The following is a 23185-nucleotide window of genomic DNA, read 5'->3' as shown; positions in this document are numbered from 1 at the left end:
AGAAGAAGCGGAGCTTCAACTTCCTTTGATTCTGAACCTGAGAGAACCTTCCTTAGACTAAGGAGGGAAGCAAGAGGAAAGAGAGTCATTAGTGCTGGGGATGAGGAGGAGTATTTTGAGCCAAACATGGATGAGAATATGGAGAACCATCATGAAAAAGGGGCTCACAACCATGGCAGAGAAGGTCTAGTGCATCATGCTGGACAAGAAAGAAGAGTTCTGGGATCTTACATAAATCCAAACCCAGGAAACTGTGGAAGTAGCATCCAAAAGCCAACCATACATGCCAATAACTTTGAACTAAAGCCACAGCTCATCACCCTTGTTTAGAACAACTGTTCATTCGGAGGAAGTGTCCAAGAAGACCCCAATCAACATCTAACCACATTCCTGAGGATATGTGATACTGTGAAGTCTAATGGTGTTCATCCTGACACCTATAGACTACTTCTGTTTCCCTTCTCACTCAAGGGCAAAGCATCTAAATGGCTGGAATCCTTCCCGAAGGAGAGTTTAACAACCTGGGAAGAGGTGGTGAACAAATTCTTGGCGAGATTCTATCCTCCTTAAAGGATTAACAGGTTAAAAGCTGAGGTACAAACCTTCAGACAACAAGATGGTGAAACTCTCTATGAAGCATGGGAGAGGTTTAAGGACTTGACAAGGAGGTGCCCGCCAGATATATTCAATGAATGAATGGGTGTAGTTATATATTTTCTATGAAGGTCTTTCTTATGAATCTAAGAAGGCAGTGGACCACTCATCTGGGGGATCCCTGAACAAGAAGAAGACCATTGAAGAAGCCATAGATGTCATTGAGACTGTAGCTGAGAATGACTACTTCTATGCTTCTGAAAGAGGCAACACTAGAGGAGTGATGGAGCTGAACAACGTGGATGCACTGCTGGCCCAAAACAAGATGATCACCAAGCAGCTGGCTGACCTTACCAAGAAGATGGAATGGAATCAAGTAGCAGCAATCACTACCTCATCAGCAACTCAAGAAGGAGTGAATGCAGAAGCAGAGGGTGAACAGGAACAAGCCAACTAAATTAGAAACCCACCTAGGCAGACCCATAATCCATACTCCAAAAATTATAATCCTGGTTGGAGGAACCACCCAAACTTTGGGTGGGGAAATCAACAAGATCAAGGCCAAGATCAGAGACGTCACAACCCCAACAACAATGCAGCTCACCAACATTCCACACAGAGATCATATCAGCACCCACCTAACAACACCTCTCAACATCCATATCAAAATCAAAATGGCCATTCTCATCCCTCCAACTCCAACTCACCATCATCTGAAGATAGACTCTCAAGGATTGAGACCCTACTTGAAGGTATATGTAAGGAACTCCAAGAGAACAAGGTGTTCAAGGAGAAGGTGCGAGCTAATATAAAAAATCAGGGAGACACCATTAAGAGGCTAGAATTTCAAGTGGGATACCTCTCCGAGAAGATTCCCAAACCTACTGACAGCTTCCCAAGTGACACAGAGAAAAACCCAAGAGGTGAAGCAAAGAAAGTAAGATGGGAAGACTGCAAGATGGTCACTATAAGTGATAAGGGGACTGAGGAAGAGTTGAACAAACCCTTCGAACACTCTGGAGATACTTCAGCAAAGAAGAAGGAAGAGGGTCACCAAGAAACCAAAATTTCACAGAAAGAGATGCTGAAACTCTATGCACCTTTTCCCCAAGGACTCAAGGGTGGTGTGGAAAAGAGAATATACTCAAAGTTCCTTGATATGTTTGCATCTCTCCATGTAAACATACCATTCATCAAGGCTCTCCAACAAATGCCCTCATACATCAAGTATATGAAAGAGCTGCTGACTAGGAAAAGCTCACTCAAAGGAGGGCAAACAATAGTGATGAATAAGGAGTGCAGTGCTCTCATTCAACCAAAGTTGCCTATAAAAAGGAAGGACCCAGGGAATTTTCACATTCCCTGTGCCATAGGAGAAACAATGTTTGACAAAGGACTCTGTGACCTGGGAGCAAGCATCAACTTAATGCCTTTATCCCTTATGAAGAAGCTGTTGATCAATGAGCTAATGCCCACAGACGTAGTCATTAGGCTGGCTGACAAAACTCAAAAACAAGCAGTAGGAGTTGTTGAAAATGTGTTGGTGAAGGTTGAGAAATACTTCCTTCCTACAGACATTTTCATATTGGAAATGGAAGAGAGTCACCTTCACCAAATCATATTGGGAAGACCATTCCAAGCTACAGCCAGAGCGCTCATAGATGTGGAGCGAGGAGAGCTAATACTGAGGATACATGACGAACAACTCGCATTCAATGTCTTCAAACCCTCACAAGAAGCAGATCAGGAAAGCAAGGAACCAAGGGGAGAGCACAACAAAGCACTGGTGGAAGAAACAAGCATTGAAGCACAAGCTGTACTCCTGGGAATCTCTTTGGTTGATGAACAAGACAGTCAGCAGTTGTCACAGCAAAAGGAAAACCAAGAAGAGCCTAAACTACCAGAGTCATATGAGACCAGCAACAAAATTTTCTTGGAAAAAGAGGTCACAAAGAGCAGGGCAACATCAAAAGAAACAAAGAAGAAGACACCAAGGAGGTAGAGGAACAAGAAGATCCCTATAGAGGACTTCTCTCCAGGGGAAAAAGTGATCTCAGCTTATTTCCCAGTTATCCCACCTCATCTCCCCACCTTCCCATCTCAGCTACCTAAAGTTTTCACCATCAACAGGATTCTCTCCTTTGAACATGTGAAGATCCTTGATGAAGCCAATGGAGATAGATTTACTGCGAGGGGGGAAGAATTGAAGCATTACCAACCACCCTGACAAAGGCAGAACATCAAGCTAGTGACGCTAAAGAAGCACTTCATGGGAGGCAACCCATGTTTTATGTGCTTTTAAAGTAGTTAATAATGCAAGGCTCATGAATTCCAAATCAACTTTGACACATACTTGAATGAATCTTTTTATGCAGCACATAATGAAGAACAAGTTTGGTGTTCAAGGAACACTAAGAGGACACAAAAATCATGTCACTCTTAGCACCTTGAACAAATCTTTTTACACCACAGTACCACAAACTAAGTTTGGTGTCACCAATGTTGCATACATGGACAGTTAATTAGTCAGTTGGTTTTTATTCATGAATAAGCACTTACCATTTAGAAACAAAAATTTTAAAAAGTAATTAGTCTTTCCTTTTTAAATTTTGCCGCCACTATCCATAAATTTATTAATCACATTTCTTTTATTATGTAGGAGAATTGATGGGATAATTGAAGAGGCCACTTCAAAAGGAGGAAACTATACACATGTCTCAAAGGGGAATGCATTGGGAAATGTTGCCATGCAACATTGGAAGAAGAACACACTTGGAAACTGAACCAACCCCATCATAAAAGTGATGATCCTTGTGCCCATCCCATGCTAAACCCCATCCGTTCATCATAGGCCTACACATTCAATCCACACCTTTCATTTACTCACCACTTCTCTATATAAGTGGTCCTTATTCCATACTCCCTCCACATTCCAATTTCCATTCTTTGTACTCCCCACTTTCGACACCCAACTCCTCTTACCCCATTAAAGACACACTCCCCACCTTCACATATCAACTCTTACTTATGGCGTCATCAAGCTCCAAAAGGCGAAAGGAAAAGTCACCAGTAGAGAGCATTCCTTTTGACGAAGGAAGGTTCAAGACCGCTTTCCATGAGCTTCAATTCGAATGTATCAAGCACAAGAAGGTATTGCCAGAGCTGACGTTCCAATTCAACTACGATGAGTGCCCGCAGATTGGGGAAAAGATTGAACAGAGGGGTTGGCAAGAATTCACGAACCCAGAAATAAGAATAAATGCTAATCTCATTAAGGAGTTCTATGCCAATGTGGCCAGGGAAGACAATACCAAGGCTCCAACCTTCAAAAGTTACGTGAGAGGAACAGAGGTAGACTTCAATCCTGATACAATCATGAGGACTCTTCATCTGAAATCACAACCTTCTGATAAGCCAAGCTACCAAGCAAGGATAAGTAATGGACCAGACAATGATGAGCTTGAAGAAATTGTGAATGACATGTGTGTCATAGGATCAGATTGGGAAAGGTATGCAGATAAGAGGCCACGGTTCATCAGAAGAGGATACCTCATCCCAGAAGCCAAGGGATGGTTTGAGCTCGTGAGAAGATCTATCCTCCTAGCCTCAAACAATTCTGAAGTCAACATTGCTCGAGCTACTATGCTACATTGCATTATAAGCGGTGAAGACATCAATGTACATAAAATCATAGCTGAGGGAATCCAAGAAGCAGCCGAAAAGAGTGATCCGAGCACTCGGCTATTGTAACCCAGCACCATCACGAGACTATGTAAGAAAGCCAAGGTGATCTTCGAGGACAGCAATCCAAATTGGGAAAACCCTGGGAGGTTAGTTATGCTATAGCGCATAACTTATGTGGCACCCGCCCAACAACAAAGAAGGCCTCAAATAGGGAAAAGAACATCACCAGAAGGACCTCACCAATAAGAATCTCATCAAGAAGAATACCAGCAAGAAGAGTACTACGATCCAACCAACATAAGCTTGAATCACATTCACGGAGCCATTGAGGAGCTAGCAAGGAGTTATATGGATGGACAAGAACAACAACTGCACATTCAAGCCAAAAGGATGGATCGTCAAAAAGAACTGCTCTCAAATTTGATGGGTCAGCAGAGGGAGTGGCAGAAGCAACAAATGGAGCAGCAACAGGAGCAATACTCCCAGCTCACTCAAGCCATCAATCAAGTGACTGAAAGGAAAGAGCGTCAAGATAAACGCCTTCAAGAACTCAACCAACGTCAGCTAGCTCAAACAAAAGCATTCAATGAGTTCAGCGTGCTTAATGAAGGACGGCAACTACATAGGGAAGAGTTCAACATAAACACTTAGGCCAAGTTGAACTATATGACTGGTCATATGCATAATTTGCACTCTGCAATCCCTAGGTATGATGCAGTCCAAAAAGATCTAACAGAACAAGAGGAAAGGAAGGTGAAACAGCAGAAGGAAACATTGAAAAAGAAGATGGAAGATGCTGGCTACTGGAAAAAGTAAGGGAAGTGGGGGTTCAAGCACTCAAAAAAGACACAAAGAGGACAAACAAGAGGGAGAGCATGAGCAACCCCAAGAGTAAAAGGTGGTGGAGTTCCCTCTTTGTCCCATCCTTTTCAAGTTTTAAATAAGGAAAATCATGTATGAAATAGAACATGTTTCCATGGTAGTGATAAACCACTATTTTAGGTTTATCTTGTGTTTAATTGAGTGGATTTTATCAACTCTTTACCCACTTATTCATAATATTTGCATGGTTTTACATTTACCTTCCTAATTATGTGCTTTAATAAAAAACATGCTTCTTTAGACTTATAATTTCTAATATTAATCCTTTCTTATCACCATTAGATGCCTTGATATGTGTGTTAAGTGATTTCAGAGATTACAGGGCAGGAATGGCTCAGAGGATAGAAAGGAAGCATGCAAAAGTGGAAGGAATACAAGAAGTTGGAGAAACTGCTAAGCTGTCCAGCTTGACCTCTTTGCACTCAAACGGCTATAACTTTAGCTACAGAGGTCCAAACGACGCGGTTCTAGTTGCGTTGGAAAGCTAACGTCTGGGGCTTCAATTTGATATATAATATGTCATAGTTTCCCTGAAGTAGGCGACGCGATCGCGTGCTCCATGTGGCCGCATCGCAGTGACGGAAATCAGCGTGTTTGAATTCTTCTCCAGCGATTTTTGGGCTGTTTTTGACCCAGTTCTCGGCCCAGAAAACACAGATTAGAGGCTATAAAGTGGGGGAATGCATCCATTCATAAAAAAGCTTTCACATTCACAATTTTAGGAGTAGATGTAGTTTTTAGAGAGAGAGGTTCTCTCCTCTCTCTTAGGATTAGGATTTAGGACTTCTCTTAGTTTTAGGAGTGACTCTCAATCCCAGGTTCAATGTTCTTTTATTTATTTTTCCAATTTAATTTATGAATGTCTATGTCAGATTTAAGTTCTTTTGTTAATGTAATTTGAGGTATTTCAGTTTAATATTGATTTCTTTTATTTACATGATTATTGCTTCCCATCTGAAGGCATTCTTATTCCAGTAGATTTACTTTTCCCCTTTTGGTTTTGGTTAAGAAATCAGTAACTCAGGAGTTATCCAATTCAACAGCATAATTGATAATTGTTATTTTGCCAATTGAGTTGAACTTCAATAATCCCAATCTTTTCTTAGGAAATAAATAGGATTCGAAGATCAAACCAATTTATCCCTTGACTTTCCTTTACTTTAGTAAAGGTCAACTAAGTGGAATTAAGATTCAACTTTCATTATTATTGATAAGGATAACTAAATCTGGACTTCCAATTTCTCATACCTTGCCAAAAGTTTATTTTACAGTTATTTATTTATTTTATCTGTCATTTAAATATATCTGTGCTCATTGCCCAAACTCAACGTTTTCCAGAAAACTCATAACCAATAATAAATACACCTCCCTGCAATTTCTTGAGAAGACGACCCGAGGTTTAAATACTCGGTTATCAATTTTAAAAGGGGTTTGCTACTTGTGACAACCAAAACGTTTGTATGAAAGGACTTTTGAAGGTCTAAAAACTATACTTGCAACGAGGATTTATCCGCAAATTTCTAGACCACGCAAAAGTTCTCTCATCAGGAAGTCTAGAATTTTAAATTCTGCCTTTAAGTTTTCATTGCTTAGGTCTATGCTTGCTAGTCTAATGTCACTGCTGCATTTTCACCTTGCTTACTTGTATGCTTGTCCTTTAAGTCAAATAAAAAGAGATGTTATGAAAGACCAGAGTGATGTTCAATTTGTGGAGTAAGTTCTTAAGCTTGTGGTGTAATAATTACTTAGCTAAGTTGGTTCACCAACAAGGTAGGAAGGCAACTATCTGTCCTGAATCATATGCTTGAAACACACCCCATGAGACTAGCTAAATAACAAGATCCTAATAAGAAAAGGGGAAAGAAAAATGAAAGTTGAGAAATAAAGAAAAAGAGTAAGAAATAAGGCTAGGAACCAAGGGTTGAATCTTAAGGCATGTGTCTGTGGTGCTCCTGTGCAAAGGATATACTTGGATGAATAAGCTCTCAGGGGTGCCTTATCACTTGGTAACTTGGGTTAACTAACCCGGGATTATCAGCTGAAAGTCCACTATCAAGAGTAACCCTTGCTACAGAGCACTTAGTAACCCAAAGAGGTGCTGGACACCAAGGTCTCAAGAAGAAAAATAACAAACCATGTGCCTATGGTGTGAATGTATAGGGGAAAGAGACTTGAGGGAGTAAGTCCTTAGGGGTGTCTTAACACCTAGCACCTTGAACCAACTGGTTCGGGAGTGCTGGCTGAAAGCTTATCTTAAAGAGTCGCCCCCTTACAGAGCATCTAGTCTAAAGAACACAATCAAACCCTGAAAAGACAAAGGGATCAATGAATAAAAGTCTCATAGGGTGCAATCAAGTGAGTATTCCAGGGCATGGTAAAGGTCTGAAAGCCAATGAAGGAATGAACCTAAGTTGCTATGCATGAAATCCCATAAAACCAAGGACATGACTTCCACAATAATGACTCATTTCTCTTGTCATTTCATTCATCATTCTCATGTTTCAGTACTTGCTTAGGGACAAGCAAGCTTTAAGTTTGGTGTTGTGATGCCAGGGCATTTTGGCCAGTTTCACTGACCTTTTCTTTACTGTTTTAGGGTAGTTTCATGCATTTTCTTATTTAATAAGCAAGTTTTGGGTAGATAATCACTTACATCTTGATTTAAGCAAACATTTTGAATTTCATGTGATTTTATGAGAATTATGCATGAATTGAATGACAAATTGGATAATGCATGTCTCATAACTTGGATTAGAGCTTTGATGCACTTTATTTGCTTGATTTTAGGACAAAGAAAGCAAGGAAGAGCCACATTAGCAGCCACGTTAATCTAATTAACGTGACCACTAACGTGGAATGGGAATAAACTTACAACGTTAATGAGAAAAGTGATTTCCAATAATGCCTTCGAAACCATCATGGGCCATGTTAATTGCCATGTTAACTATGTTAACGTGGTAGTTAACGTGGAGAGAAAGGGAGCTCTAGCGTTAGTGGTAAAAGTGAATACCACTAACGCTCCAAATTGGTAATTAGCCACGTTAAGAGTCACGTTAACTCAGTTAACGTGAACTCTAACGTGGAAAGGGAAGACAATGCCAACGTTAGTGACACTCACCTTTGTCACTAACATTGGACTAAGCCCAATTGGCCACGTTAAGAGTCACGTTAACTACATTAACGTGAACTCTAACGTGGGAGGATCAAGGAATCGTCAACGTTAGTGACACTCACCTTTGTCACTAACGTTGGACTAAGCCACTATGAGCCACGTTAGTTGCCACGTTAATTGCATTAACGTGGAAGCTAACGTGGAGGAAAGAAATGATGAGCCAACGTTAGTGACACTCACCTTTGTCACTAATGTTGGAAATGGCAATCACCACCACGTTAGTGGCCAGGTTAAGACAATTAACGTAGGGCACTAACGTGAGAAGGGGCATTTGGGGCGTTATGACAAAGGTAAGTGTCACTAACACTCTCGAGGCTAAGGCATGCCCACGTTAAGAGCCACGTTAGTTATACTAACGTGGACTCTAACGTGAGAAAAGGGGGGCTAAGAGCAACGTTATTGGCAAAGGTAAACACCAATAACGCTTGCGGTGGACCAAGAGGCAATGTTAGTGGTCACGTTAGTGCCACTAATGTTGAAGTTAACGTGAACCATCTTGGGCTAGGAACGTTAGTGAAAAAGGTGATTATCACTAACGTTCTCGAACCCACATTTTCACTGAACGTTAATGCCACTAACGTCCTAGCTAAAGTTGTAACAACCCTAATTTTTGAGTACGCGAGATCATTTCTGAAGACACGGATTTCTCCGAAAGATCAGTAAAAGGAACACCTCTTTTGTATCATCAAGCATCTCAATCCTCATTGTCATTATATTATCTTTAACTCAGGACCTTAGTTGAGACAAGCCCGACAATGCAATCGCGAAGAACCTAGTTTTTGAACCGTATCGGTTAGGAGTTCTGATTGTAGTTTTCGTAAATAGTCTCAGTTTGACGAACCGGACTCGACTCATGAGAGAAGAGATATAATAGTATAATATTATCATTATATTAGTATTAGAAGATTCTTGAATGATATTATAAGGTTACCTGGTCTGTTTAGTTAAAAACAGGAAATCGGTTTAACCGGGTTCACAGTTTACTAGTGCAGCTTAGCACCGGCACTCTCTGATGACTTTAGCAATGATAAGGCCTCATTATACATGCTTTATTCTCATATTAAAAATGTTACTAGTTTCTTTTATGCTAGTAGCTCAGAAAAGAATTTTTAGAGATGTTTTTACGTGTGTTCCGATACACCTAGTTTTAGTAGTTATACACCAGAGATATTTTAATATTATTTTAACCCACCTCCAAACCAACCAATCACAACTCACCCTACACCCCCAAGACACTCCAAGGCTGTCTCATTTCTTTATTTTGGCCGAAAATAACAAGAGAGAAAAGAGAGAAAATTTCATGAACACTTAATCTTCAAAGCTTGATTTCTTCTGAACCAAAATTCAAATCAAAATTCCGATTTCACCAAAATGATCCTCTCTTCTTCCTCTACATAACCATGTAACTTATCAAGGCTGGAAATAAGGTGAGATGGCTGTTCCTTTCCCTTTTCAATTCGGTTTTCAAGGAAACATGCTTAAACATGTGTTTTCTTGATGTTCTTCCTTAGGAATCATGCTTAACTTTACTTGAGGGCCAAGAAACGTGAATTTACAGAAAGTATAAGGTTAGAAATCACTTCCTAACATGCTGAGTGAGATTTGGTTTGTTGAGGGTTTTTGGATTTAAAGTTGTTCTTGATGTGATTTAGGAGGAAAAAGTGCTTAAGGACCACCTGAAAGTCTAACCGAATTAGGAGCAGCAAAACCAGGTAGGGTGTCACGAAATTAATCTTGATTATTTGTGTTTGAGTTGTGTGAATGTTGTATGATTTGGCTGTGCTAAAAATTGGTTGCATATATGATTGATTCTTGGTGAAAATTTGGTGAATTTTTGATGAAATTTGATGAAATTCAAGCTATGAACTTGTGTTCTTGTGGCTGCTGGAAAACGAAACCATAACCCTTAAATTGGGGTTCAATTTGTGTTAAAATCATGTGAAAAAGATGGGGTTTTAGTGGCTGAGAATTTATTATGAATTATGGTAAAAATCGGTTGCTGAAAAGACTGAAAAACGGGTAAAAATAGAGAAAGAATCTGAAGAATTTATGAAGAACATGAAGAACACTTTGAGTGTGGTAAAGAACAATGAAGAACACCTTTTTGATTCATAAAAGGGCAAGGAAGTAATTAATTTGGTGTTTGGGGGGATTATTTTGTAATTTCTGAAAGTTAAGGTGGTTAAAGTAGAAATATTAAAAGTTACGGGTGGTAAAAAGTGAATTTTAAAGGTTAAAAGTTAAAGTGGGGTAATTTTCGAAAATTTAATGATAAAATAATAAAAAATAATAAAATATTAAATAATAATATTTAATTAAAAATATTATTTTAATAAAAATAATAAAATAATGCAGAAAATGCAGTTTTTTGTAAAAGCTTTAGAAAGACAACTTTAAGTGCAGAATCTCATAATTACCTTCATAAAACACTTAGGGAGTGGTAATAACATGTTAGTGAGGCAAAGATAAAATAAAGATAAAAAGTTGAAGAAAAGATAAAACTCGAAGAAAAAGTCTGTAAAGTTTTAATGACAGAAAAACAGACAGAGATTAGTGAACGAACTAGGGCAACATAGTTAGTTCTTGAGTTCCGACTAGGGTTAGGTATAATATGAAAAGTTAAACTGTTTCAGTATAGACTTAATGAACCTATACTTGGAACAGACTGACTATTCATACCGAAATTTACATAAGTTTTAAATACATATGTTAAGCAGAGAAATCAAAGCAGAGTAAAGAAACACAGAGAACATAGTAACCAGAGAAGAATAAAGGAATACAGAGAAAAGAGTAATCAGAGCAAAGTAAAAAGACAAAGAGAAAAGAGTAATGTGATAAAGAGAAATGGTTTGAGTTAAGATGTTGTAAAAGTAAAAGCTGTAGAGTTTGTATAGCATGATTGAACAGAGAAAGAAAGAGGTACTGCATAAGAATGTGAAAGTGATGATGAATAATGAGAATATTAATGAATGATGATAATGAGAATGATTATGTAAGAATCTGCTGCAGAGAGGCAGTCAGATAGATGGTGGTACGACCATTGAGAACGCTTTCCTAGGATACCTTGCTATAATGCTTTGTTGTAAGATAGAGGTTGCTTACAGAGGTATCGAGATGAGTGTGCTCCTGTAAGACAGAGGTTGCTTACAGTGAGTGTGTTGTTGCTCCTGTAAGACAGAGGTTGCTTACTGTTCATACCCTGGGTCGTGCTGTCCGACCCGGGATGTTTAGCGACATGGTGACCGACCTCTTCAGGTCCGGCTATCCAATCTCTTCTTAAAGAGATCGGCCAAATCAACAGGAAAGCCCAGTAAAGGGCCCAAATAGAGGAACACGACCCAAATCCAAAGGCAATCCAAGCCTATAGAGATAAAGGCAGTTCCCTTGAAGATAAGCTGACTTCACACAAAATAAGATAAGATAAGATAAGATAAGATAACTAACTTATCTTATCAGAAAGGTCAGCCCACACTACTATAAATACACTGGAACACCCAGGTATAACTCATACTCTGATTCTACTAAAAACATGTTTAATACCCATGCTAACTTAAGCATCAGAGTCTCTTGCAAGTACCCCCACCCTCCGGTGACAAAGGATCAGCAGTGCAGCCAGTCCAACAAGTCGGACACGACAGCTCCGGCCGCCATCTACCAGTCGAACACGTCATCTCTGACCAGTACAGAAGATCTCGTCCGAGATCGACCTACAGTTTCAGGTAACTCTCGGAACATTGGCGCTGTTGCTGGGGACCTGGAAGTCATCCCATCACCATGGCGGACAACCATGACAACGACCATGATTCAGGTCTGGAAGAGAGAGCACCGCACAAGAACGCAGATGTCATGCTACAAGATACTCCGGAAACCAACAAGGACAAAGACTCGCCAAATTCAGGGGTAATAGAAGTGCTCCTAGATCGCCTAAAACAACTGGAAAAAGAAACTCAACAACAACGGGAAATCGGAAGAGATCTACAAAAAGAGGTGCGGCAACGTCGGGAGTTAGAAGAAAAACTACAGCAAATAGAAGCCGATCTCAAATCAAAAGCCCCTCGGGCCAATCTCGAAGAAAATTCACGCAAAGAGCATGACCCGTTCACCAGGAAAATCATGAAAACCAAAATTCCAAAAGACTTCAAACTCCCGGATATGAACCTGTATGATGGCACCACGGATCCCAACCACCACCTCAGTAACTTCAGAAGCAGAATGTACCTCACCGACGCCCCAGATGCTGTTCGCTGCAAAGCCTTTCCAACAACACTCACAAAGACAGCCATTCGATGGTTTGACAACCTACCCCCAAAGTCCATCTCAAGCTTTGATGACCTAGCTAAAAAATTCCTAGCCAGATTCTCCATTCAGAAAGATAAAGCCAAGCACACCCCCAGTTTACTAGGGATCAAACAAAGAGATCGGGAGAGCCTCCGCAACTATATAGAGAGATTCAACAAAACGTGCATGGACATACAAAGTTTACCCACAGAGGCCGCCATCATGGGACTCATCAACGGCCTACGAGAAGGACCTTTCAGCCAATCCATATCAAAAAAGTACCCGACCTCTTTGGATGAAGTGTAGGAACGAGCAGAAAAATACATCAACATGGAAGAAAACGCTCGGTTAGGAGAGACCTCAAAATCAGGGGCCTCTTACCGAGATAGAGACAAGGAATCCAAGAGGAAAGAAGATCGACAAGGGGAGAAAATCAAAAAATACCATAATTACACTCCTCTCAGGGCATCCTTGGTCGAGATATACAAAGAAGTCTGCCATATAGAAAAAATCCCCCCAGCACGGCCACTCAAAGGCAAAAAGGGAGGAGGAAACCGGAAGGAATATTGTGAATACCATCGAGTTCGAAAACACTCCACAAATGAATGTTTCGACTTAAAAAATATCATAGAAAAATTGGTGAGAGAAGGAAAGTTAGATCGATTCCTCGCCACCCGAGATGATGATCAAAGAAAGAGACGAAGGGATGAAGATACTGAATGAACAGAACGATCACCTCAGACACCAGAAAGACATGTCCACATGATACATGGCAGATTCACAGCAGGTGGGATCTCCAAATCCTCTCGCAAAAGATATCTCAAAGAAGTATATCATGTCGAAGGAGAGGAGGAAGCACTCAACATCCCGGCAATAACATTCACTAAAGAGGACGCATCCGGTATCATCGCAGGACACGACGATCCCATGGTCATCACCATCATATTAGCAAACGCCAATCTACACCGCACCTTAATAGACCAAGGGAGTTCTGCCGACATCTTATTCAAAACAGCCTTTGATAAACTCGGCTTAGAAGAAAAAGAAGTTCAAGCATATCCAAACAGTCTGTTTGGACTAGGAGATACCCCGGTTCGATCACTAGGATACATACAACTACATACAACCTTCGGAAAAGGGAACCAATCCAGGACCCTCAAAATAGACTACATCGTGGTTGATGTAAGTTCAGCTTACAATGCTCTCATAGGTCGGACAACACTCAACCAATCGGTGCAATAGTCTCGACCCCACACCTATGTATGAAATTCCCAACACCAAAAGGGATAGCCACGATAAAAGCAGATAAAAAAATGGCACGTCGCTGTTACAACGAAAGCCTAAACCTCAGAGGCAAAGGAGAAGAGTTCCACACAATCGAGCTGGGCGGAGTTCAACGACGAGAAGAACTTCGTCCCCAGCCAGAGGGTGAGATAGAAAAGATTCAGATCGGGGACACCTCGAAAAAAATAACTAATATCGGCACAATCCTAAAAGGAGATTCAAAGGAATTACTAATACAATTCTTGCGAGATAACGTCGATCTCTTCGCATGGAAAGCCGCAGATATGCCAGGCATAGACCCTAAGCTGATGTGTCATAAGTTGGTGGTCTATCCAGGATCTCGGCCGGTATAGCAGAGACGAAGAAAACTTGGGCCAGAGCGATCCCAGGCTGTGGAAGAACAAGTACAGGCACTACTGGAAGCAGGATTCATAAGAGAAGTTAAATATCCACTATGGCTAGCCAACGTTGTCTTGGTGAAAAAATCAAATGGGAAGTGGCGAATGTCCACCGATTACACCAATCTCAACAAGGCTTGTCCAAAAGATCCTTACCCACTCCCAAATATCGACGCTCTGGTAGACGCTTCCTCCGGATATAAATATCTCTCGTTTATGGACGCATACTCGGGATACAACCAGATCCCCGTGTATCCACCAGATCAAGAAAAGATTTCGTTCCTAACACCGAAAGCAAACTACTGCTACATTGTGATGCCTTTCGGTCTCAAGAACGCAGGAGCTACTTATCAAAGGCTAATGAATAAAGTCTTCTCGGATCACATTGGAAAGATCATGGAAGTCTACGTGGACGACATGCTAATAAAAACACAAAGTGAAGAGACATTATTGTCCGACCTGATCCAAGTATTCGACATCATAAGGAAGCATGACATGCGACTCAATCCCGCGAAATGCACCTTTGCAGTAGAAGCAGGCAAATTCTTAGGTTTCATGCTCACACAAAGAGGAATTGAAGCAAATCCAGACAAATGTCAGGCCATACTCAACATGAAGAGCCCAACCTGTGTCAAAGAAGTACAGCAACTCAACGGGAGATTGGCCGCCCTATCCCGATTCTTAGCAGGAGTTGCGATAAGATCTCTCCCCTTCTATGCTACTTTAAAAAAGGGAAGGCAGTTCGAATGGACAACAGAATGTGAGCAAGCCTTCCAAGACTTTAAGAAGTTCTTAGGATAGCCACCTATCCTCTCTCGACCACGAGAAGGAGAACCACTCATATTATATCTCGCAGTAGGAAGTCGGGCAGTAGCGTCAGCACTAGTCAGAGAAGACGAAAACGGACAACAACCTGTCTACTTCATTAGTAAAGCATTGCAGAGATCCGAGTTGAACTATCAAAAAATAAAAAATTTTGCCTATACTCTCATTCTAACATCTAGACGACTCCGCCCTTACTTCCAGGCCCACACCATCAAAGTTCGCACTAACCAGCCCTTGAAAAGAATATTGCAGAAAACAGATTTAGCAGGTAGAATTCTACAATGGGCAGTCGAGCTGTCAGAGTTCGACCTCCAATATGAAGCTCGGATGGCCATTAAGTCACAATATCTGGCCGACTTTATCACAGAATTCACAGATGCCCTGGAAACCCTCACAGAGTGGAATCTCTATGTGGACGGTTCTTCAAATAAAACTGGAAGCGGCGCAAGAGTGATAATAGAAAGCAACCAGGGAACCCAAGTTGAGCTCTCCCTCAAGTTCGGGTTCCCGGCTTCAAATAACCAGGCAGAATACGAAGCACTGCTAGCTGGTTTGAAGCTGGCTGAAGAGGTTGGAGCTCGGAAACTCAACATCTACAGCGATTCGCAAGTTGTCACATCACAAATAACAGGGAGCTACCAAGCCAAAGATCCCACCATGAAAAGGTATTTGGATAAGACCAAGCAACAGCTCGGACAAATCGGGGAATATAAGATCTACCACGTACCCCGAGAACAAAGTGCCCGAGCTGACGCACTCTCGAAACTAGCCAGCACCAAACCAGGGGGCAACAATAGAAGCCTCATCCAGGAAATGTTACAGAACCCGTCAATCTCGGAAGAGGAAAAAGTCCTAGCCATAACAAGCCAGGACCAAGGATGGATGACTCCCATAATTAACTACCTCAGAGCAGGAATACTCCCCACAGAAGAAAAAGAGGCAAAGAGGCTAAAAAAGGGAGGCACAATACTACACCATTATAAACAACATCCTGTACAAAAGAGAGATCTCAGTACCATTACTGAAATGCGTACCGACCTCCCACACAAAGGAAGTGTTAGAAGAAGTACACGGCGGCATTTGTGGCAATCATCTCGGAGCACGAGCTCTCGCCAAAAAAGTACTCCGGGCGGGGTTTTATTGGCCAACTCTATAGAAAGAAGCTACAGAATTTGTAAATACATGCCTACCATGTCAGAAACATGCCAACTTTCACATCGCCCCGCCAGAAGAGCTCATCAGCGTAACTTCACCTTGGCCGTTTGCAAGGTGGGGGCTCGACCTTCTCGGCCCCTTCCCCCAGGGGTCAGGACAAGTTAAATTTCTCATAGTAGGGGTAGACTATTTCACAAAGTGGATCGAGGCAGAGCCCCTAGCCAATGCCACCGCTCAGAAAAGCCAGAAATTCTTATATAGAAATATCGTCACAAGGTTCGGGGTTCCATATTCAATAACCACAGACAATGGCACTCAATTCACAGATGTAGGCTTCAGAAAACTAGTAGCCGACTTAAATATAAAGCATCAGTACACCTCCGTTGAACATCCACAAGCCAATGGACAGGCTGAATCTGCCAACAAAGTCATATTGGCCAGGTTAAAACGAAGATTACAAGATGCAAAGGGAGCTTGGGCAGAAGAGCTTCCACAGGTCCTATGGGCATATCGAATGACGCCACATTCCACCACGAGGGAATCCCTGATGCACGAAAAACTTGTCTCTTAACAAATTTCCTTCGGCAAGTGTACCGAATTTGTCGACAAGTAAAAACTCACAATAGAGTGAGGTCGAATCCCACAAGGATTGATTGATCAAGCAACTTTAATTAGAGGAATGTTCTAGTTGAGAGAATCCAGAATTTGAGTTTAGAATTGCAGAAAATAAAATGGCAGGAAAGTAAATGGCAGAAAAAGTAAATGCTAGAATTAAAGAACTGAAAGTAAATGACTGAAAGTAAATTGCAGAATTGTAAATGGGAATGGAGGAATTGCTCACAATAGTAAATAACAGAAATTAAAGAGAATGGGTAAGATAAGAGATGGGGAGTTCATTGGGCTTAGGAGATGTTGCATTCTCTGGATCAATTTCATTTTCATCTCTTCCTCAATCAATGCACTCATTGATCTCCTTGGCAATTTTAAGTGATTGAATTACAATTTCTTGTAATTCAATCTCTCAAATCTTGATCAATAGCCAATTCCTTGGTCAATTGCTCATGAGAAGAGATGAAGTATAGTCACTGATTATACCACATGCATTTCCCAAATCAAGTGTTGAGAGGATTATAGTCACATATCCATCCAAACCCAATTTGGTCCAGCATGAGAAAGCATTTCTAGCTTGATCTCTTCATTCCTCTTTCAAGGTTCAGAAGAGATCCAAGTATGAATAGCTTCTTTTCCAAGATAATTACCCAATTAGATGAAGATCGAAAGCTTTCAAGTAAAATCAAGAGAAAAGATAGAAGAAGAATAATGAAAACTAGTATTGATCCATCAAATTACAACAGAGCTCCCTAACCCAATGAAAGGGGTTTAGTTGTTCATTGCTCTGGAAAATGAAAACAAAGATGGAGAATACATAATGAAACTAGAAGTGTAGAGAAAGTAATACAGAGAGTAATTCTATGCCCAGAGGCTCCCTATAATTTCCAACTCCCAAAATAATTCAAAGTTACTCCTATATATACTATTCTTCTACTCTTCTAGTTGGTTCTTCAAGTCTTGGGTCTGGGCCTTTGGATCTTGAGTTTGAAGCAGTTATCTTCTTCATTGGGCTTGGCTTTACTTGCAGAGATAAATTGTGAAGTGGGCAGAGACTTTAGCTCAGGACGTTAGTGGTGTTAACGTTCGGTGAAAATATGGGTTCGAAAACGTTAGTGACATTCAACTTTTTTACTAACGTTCCTTGCCCAAGTAAGAGCCACGTTAACCTCAATGTTAGTGGCACAAACGTTGCCACTAACATTGCCTCTTTGTCCTTCGCGCACGTTATTGGGACTCAACTTTCCCAATAACATTGAGAAGCCTCCCCCTTCCCAACGTTAGAGTCCACGTTAACTTAGTTAACGTGGCTCTTATAACGTAGGCTTGCCAACCTTCGAGAACGTTAGTGACACTTAACATTGTCACTAACGTTCCAATGTGCCCCTTAGCTCCCATGTTAGAGTCCACGTTAACTAGGTTAACGTGGCTTCTAACGTGGCCTATGCTAGCCATCTCCAACGTTAGTGACAAAGTTGAGTGTCACTAACGTTGGCTCAACATTCCCTTATCCACGAGCTTCCACATTAACTAAGTTAACGTGGGAGTTAACGTGGCTCATGGTGGCATGTGTGGGCTCCTTCCAACGTTAGTGACAATGTTGGGTGTCACTAACGTTGGCGTCACCTCCCTTCTTCACGTTAACTTCCACGTTAACTAAGTTAATGTGGGAATTAACGTGGCTTATGGTGGCATGTGTGGGATCCTTCCAACGTTAGTGACAATGTTGGGTGTCACTAACGTTGGTGTCACCTCCTTTCCTCACGTTAGCTTCCACGTTAACTAAGTTAACGTGGGAGTTAACGTGGCCTAGTGTGACTTGGCCAACGTTAGTGATAATGTTGAATATCACTAACGTTGGCTTCCCCCCTTTCTTCTTAACGTTAGAGGCCACGTTAACTAAGTTAACGTGGTGACTAACGTGGCCACTTATGAGCTTGGTCCAACGTTAGTGATAATGTTAAGTGTCACTAACGTTGGCTCCATTTCCTTTCTTCCACAATGATGGCTTCGAGAGCGTTATTGGCAATCACTTTTCTCATTAACTTTGCAAGTTACTTTCATTCCACGTTAGTGTTAACGTTAGTGTAACTAACGTAGCCACTAATGTGGTTCTTCTTTGCTTCCTTTGTCCTGAAATCAAGCAATAAAGTGCATCAAAGTTCTAGTCCAAGTCATGGGAAATGCAACATCCAATTTGTCCTTAAATTCATGCAAAATCCTCATGAAATCATGTAAAGTGCACAATGCATGCTTGAATCAAGATGTAAGTGAATATTTACCCAAAACTAGCTTATTTCCTAAGGAAATGTATGAAACTACCCTAAAAACAGTAAAGAAAAGGTCAGTGAAACTGGCCAAAATGCCCTGGCATCACAACACCAAACTTAAAGTTTGCTTGTCCCTAAGCAAGTACTGGAACAAGAGAATGATGAATGGAATGCCAAGAGAAATGAGTCATTCTTATGGAAGTCATGTCCCTGGTTTTATGGTGGTTTCATACATAGCAACTTAGGTTCATTCCTGGCTTTCAGACCTTTATCATGTCCTAGAATACTCACTGTGATTGCATCCCATAAAACTTTTATTTATTGATCCTTTTGTTGTTATTTTAGGGCTTATTTGTGTTCTTAGCCTAAGTGTTCTGTAAGGGGGCAACTCTTTAAAATAAGCTTTCAGCCAACACTCCCGAACTAGTTGGTTCAAGGTGCTAGGTGTTGAAGCACCCCTAAGGACTTACTTGCTTAAGTCTCTCCCCCATACATACACACCACAGGCATATAGTTTATTTATTTTCTTTTCTTGAAACCTTGGTGTCCTGCACTTCTTTGGGTTACTAAGTGCTCTGTAGTGAGGGTTACTCTTGATAGTGGACTTTCAGCTGATAATCCCGAGTTAGTTAACCCAAGTTACCAAGTGATAAGGCACCCCTAAGTGCTTATTCATCCAAGTAGATCCCTCACACAGGAACACCACACACATATGCCTCAAGATTAAAACCATTGGTGCCTAGCCTTATTGCTTACTCTTTTTCTTTTATTCCTCAACTTTGATTGTTCTTTCCCTTTTTCTTATTAGGATCTTCTTATTTAGCTAGTCTCATGGAGTGTGTCTCAAGCATTGTATTCATGACAGACAGTTGTCCTCCCACCTTATAGTTGAACCAACTTAGCTAACTTATGACTATACCATAAACTCATGAACTTACTCCATAGTATGAACTCTTCTCTGGTCTTTAAAAGTACTCATTCTCTTTTCATTTGATTTAAAGGGACAAACATACAAGTAAGTAAGGAGAGAATGCAGTGACATAAGGACTAGCAATCATAAACCTCTTCAACACAAAAACTTAAAAGACAGAATTTAAAAAAAGTTTAAACTAACATGGAAGCAAGTTCTATTTCATACAAGATCTTTCTTATTTAAAGCATAGAGAAAGATGGACCAAAGATGGAACTCCACCACCTTTTACTCTTATGGATGCCCATGCTTTCCTCCTTGTTTGTCTTCTTTGTGTCCTCTTGCATTCCCTCTCATCCATGCCAATCTTGCTTGCTTCCAATCCTCAAGTGCCTTCCTCACTGATTCATGACTCTCTTCCACCCTTTGTCTTTCTTCTCGTGCTAATTCATCCCTCATTTCTACATACCTTGTGATTCCTGGATGCAATATAGGCAGCTGTCCTACCAAGTAACCGAGCCTAGCTTGAGTATTTATATGATGCCCAGTCTCGCTCATGTAAACTCCTTCTGCGAATGCCCTTTGCTCGTCCAATAGTTCTGCTTGTTCTATTTGTCTTCGATGCATCTCATGTATATGTGCACCTTGATGTGCTTGGATGTTGATTAGCCTCTGGATGGATTTTTGTTGCTCATTTTTCCTTTGTTCCATCCTGTGGAATGTTTCACTCCATTGTTGTCCTTGACTCAGTTGCTGATCCATCATTTGCTTTTGCCAATCCCCTTGTTGAGTCATCCATCTTGAGAGTGACTCCTCTTGCTGCCCCATCATCTGTAGTTGAAGTTCTCTCTGTGCTCCTTGGCTTTCCAAATATTGTCAAGATAGTCCACCAATGGCCTCCTGCAATTGGTGCATATACAAGGTGGCTGGTGCTTGCCCTTCTACGGCTTGTCCTTCTACTACTTGAGGGGCTGCCCTCTTCCTTTGCTTCCTTTGAGGCAGGGGGGATGCAGTGGTATGCATTCGTTGAACAGTTATTGGAATGCCCTCTTTTATCCATACGGGGTCCTCATCTTCAAACACCATCCCAGCTTTCTTGCACAGTCGGTAGATAGTGCTGGGGTAACCTAACATTCCCCTTGAGTCGCTTTTCTCTGCCATTTTTCTAATCCCTTCTACTATAAGTTCATGAACCTTGATCTCTCCGCCTTTGAGTATACAGTGCACCAGTGTGGCTCTCTTGAGATTCACCTCCGAGTTGTTTGCTGCTGGGAGGATGGACCTCCTTACAATTTCGAATCACCCTTTTGCTTTCGGGGTGAGATCTGCTCTTTTGATGAACCTTGGTCTCCTATCTGCATATCTTTCCCAGTCAGCTCCTGGTACACAAATGTCTTGCACAATCTGGTCATGATCAGGGTTGTTGTCCATTCTTGAATGATAACTCTCTTCTTCAAACGGTATGGACCGCAGCTTTAATGCCCTCATGACACTCATGGGACCAAAATCCACAGTCTTTCCTCTCACAAAGCTTGTATATGACTCATCTGCCTTATCATATCGGACCGCATTTGCATAAAATTCTCTTATAAGATTTGCATTCACCCTAATGAACGGATCAGTAAGGAGCTCCCATCTTCTCTTTTCTACCTTCTTTGTGATTTCGAGACACTCATTTTTCCTCACTTGAAATCCCAGCTCATAAATGATTTCCTTATCCACCATCCATCCGTATTGCAATGCATGGTGTAAGCTTCTAAATCTCTTTTCATCATACGGGTGTTGCTCCATAGGTTTCTTTCCCTTCCTTCTTTTAGAGCTCAAAGATGCCATGAATGAAGGTTAATGCGTGAAGTTAGCAGGTGTGTGGAGACTTTTGGTGTTTAGGGTTGAGTGGAATGAAGGGAGTGAAGGGGAACCCGAGATGGAGAGGTGTGAAGAGTGGGGTACGGAACAAGGACCACTTATATAGAGAGGTTGTGAGTGAATGGAGGGTGTGGATTGATGGAGTGGTTGTTTGATAGACGGTTGGGGTTGTGCGTGTAGAAAAGACAAGGATCATCACTTTATGAATGAGATTGCTCGATCTCCAAGGGTCCCATTTTTTCCAATGTTGCATGGCAACATTTTCCAATTACTTCCCTTTTTAGAACAAGTGTATAGTCCTTCCTTTTGTGGTGTCCGAACCTTCTTCATTTAATTGTCCAATCTATCTCTTTCAATGCTCTTTTCTTTTCCCTATAAAAATAAAATAAGAAAAATTAATATCATAAAAAGTTTTTAAACTTTTCGGCTAGAATGATAAAGAGAAGAAAAGATTTTGTTTATTCATGAACTCCAACTAACTAACTAACTGTGTATCCTTATATGCACATTGGTGGCACCATGGGGTGACACCAAACTTAGTTTGGAGTACTGTGATGAAAAGTTCTGTTCAAAGCTCCAAGACTAGCATGCTCTCTGTTGCATTCATGCTTTCTTGGCACGCTTTGAACACCAAACTTATTCTTCACTATATACTGCAATATAAGGACTTCACCAAGTTTGGGTTGGAATTCATGAATATTGACTTATTCACTAGTAAAAGCTAATAAAACATGGGTTGCCTCCCATGAAGCGCTTCTTTAGCGTCACTAGCTTGACGTTTCTCCTTCATCAGGGAGGTTGATAATGCTTCAAGTCCTCCCCTCTTGCCTTGGACTTATATCCATTGGTTGTATCAATGATCTCCACATGTTCCAAGGAGAGAACTCTGTTGATAGTGAAGACCTTAGGTAACTGAGATGGTACAGTGGGGAGATTAGGGGGGATATCTGGGAAGTAAGTTGAGATTACTTTATCTCCTGGAGAGAAGCCTTTCGTAGGGATCTTCTTGTTCCTCCACCCCCTTGGTACCTTCTTCTTTGTCCCTTTTGATGCTGCCTTGCTCTTGGTGACATCTTCTTCTAAGGGAATTTTGGTATTGTGTTCACATGTCTCTGGTGGTTCAGGTTCCTCCAGCTTCTCCTTGAGCTGTGACAATTGCTGTTTGCCTTGTTCATCATTCAGTGGGGTTCTCAGATGTGTCGGTTGTGCTTCAGTGCTTGTTTCCCCTGTCAGCATCTCATTATGATTATTGCTTGGT

At 41.1% G+C, this 23185-nt stretch overlaps 1 non-coding gene across 1 annotated transcript; it reads right to left on the bottom strand.

The window, feature by feature from the left end:
- Positions 1–579: 579 nt before the first annotated feature.
- On the bottom strand, positions 580–686 carry LOC148581002 (small nucleolar RNA R71). The gene has a single exon (XR_015896065.1). It is a non-coding gene; the product is annotated as a small nucleolar RNA R71 (small nucleolar RNA).
- Positions 687–23185: the final 22499 nt, after the last annotated feature.

The sequence above is a fragment of the Arachis ipaensis genome, chromosome B10, assembly GCF_059453495.1.
Source record: "Arachis ipaensis isolate K30076 ecotype BB chromosome B10, ASM5945349v1, whole genome shotgun sequence".
NCBI lineage: Eukaryota > Viridiplantae > Streptophyta > Magnoliopsida > Fabales > Fabaceae > Arachis > Arachis ipaensis.
The sequence above is the reverse complement of the archived record's forward strand: the minus strand, read 5'-3'. Positions and strand labels throughout refer to the sequence as shown.